The sequence below is a fragment of the Squalius cephalus genome, assembly GCF_949319135.1.
Source record: "Squalius cephalus genome assembly, chromosome: 24".
NCBI lineage: Eukaryota > Metazoa > Chordata > Actinopteri > Cypriniformes > Leuciscidae > Squalius > Squalius cephalus.
In genome coordinates this window covers 7256460-7257919 of record NC_137145.1, presented here as the reverse complement: position 1 = coordinate 7257919, position 1460 = coordinate 7256460, and the positions used below count along the sequence as shown (strand labels likewise).

Sequence of the window (1460 nt, the reverse complement as noted above, 5' to 3'; positions counted from 1 at the left end):
TTTACACTAATGTTACCTTGTTTGGTTCATACAACAACTGAACATTGTGCCGTGTAAAAAGTTTGGTTAATCGTTACATTTTAACTATAAATCAATCCATCAATAATGCAGAAATTGCAACAGTGTAAGATACATGTAGTGTAAATTACAAATATAAACTGTTAATCTACCTTTATGACTGTATAACAATAATGCAGTTTATGTGAAATTGCTCTCAGAGTGAAGGTTTAACCAATTTAATTACAATTAATATTGTGTAAAAATATCAACCAGAGAGGATGCTGGCTGAAATATTTTCAGAGTTAAGATGTGTTTAACTGTCTTTTTAAACCAGGGATAAAATAAAGCATAGACCAGAGGATTCAGACCTGAGTTTGTGTACAAGACCCATGTCAAAACATTTATGGTTGTGGAAGAGATTACTGATATAGAACAGATAAAGTATGGAATAAAGCACAGCAGATAAACTGTCACAATGATTCCTAATGTCAGAGCAGCTTTACTCTCAGATTTCCTCCTCACTGATCCTTCAGTTACACATTTACCACCCTTTATCAGAGAGTTTATAACTTTCACTTGCTGATGTACTACATAAAAAATCCTCAAATATAAAGTTATGATCAGGATGCAAGGAAAAATAAAAGACATGCACAGATCAATGATTCTCGAAGCAAAATTCATAATAACAGAACACTCTCCATAACACATGTCTGTTCTGTGTGAAGTGTCAAAATATCCGCTACTAATTACAAAGCCAGTAATATAAGCTGAAGAGCAAATCCAGCTCAGACAGATGCTTATTAAGGTTTTAGTTGTGGTTATTTTCTGTGGGTACAGTAAAGGGTGACACACAGCCATATAACGATCAACAGCAACTAAAAATAAATTACTGAGAGATGCTGAAAGAGGCACCTCAATAAATATTGAATAGAGTCCGCATAAAGTGTCTCCAAAGTACCAACACGTCTCAGTCAGTCTGGTTGCCTCTATGGGCATAACAAGTCCCATAAGCAGGTCGGCCACAGCTAGAGAGAGAATAATCAGGTTTGTTGGAGTGTGAAGCTTCTTGAAGTGAGAGATGGAGATGATCACCAGCAGGTTCAGAAACACAGTCCATGCTGACAGCAATGATACAAACACATACATGATACTGTATTCATGTCTTGTGCTTTTTCTCTTGATACATGATGAGTTGATGGCAGGAAAGCAGTATTGAGTCTCATGATCCTCTGTCTCATAGGCCATGAGTGAGTCTCCTCCTGTTTGGAGTTTGTTCTGCTCTCCTTACTGTCCTTTCATTTATACAGAGTCTGGATCAGACTGACCAACCCATGATCTACCGCCCCCTCTGATGCTGCACAATGTTATATTATTTATTCATTGTATGCATTTTTATATTTAGCCACACAATAATATGGTAAAACGGTGCTAAAGTTTAAATTAATATTTGCATGCTTTTT

The 1460-nt window shown here is 36.2% G+C and overlaps 1 pseudogene across 1 annotated transcript; it reads right to left on the bottom strand.

Moving 5' to 3' along the window:
* Positions 1 to 246: 246 nt before the first annotated feature.
* Positions 247 to 1238, bottom strand: LOC307152086 (trace amine-associated receptor 13c-like; annotated as a pseudogene). The gene has a single exon. The product of its transcript is annotated as a trace amine-associated receptor 13c-like (transcript).
* Between the last annotated feature and the right edge of the window lie 222 nt (positions 1239 to 1460).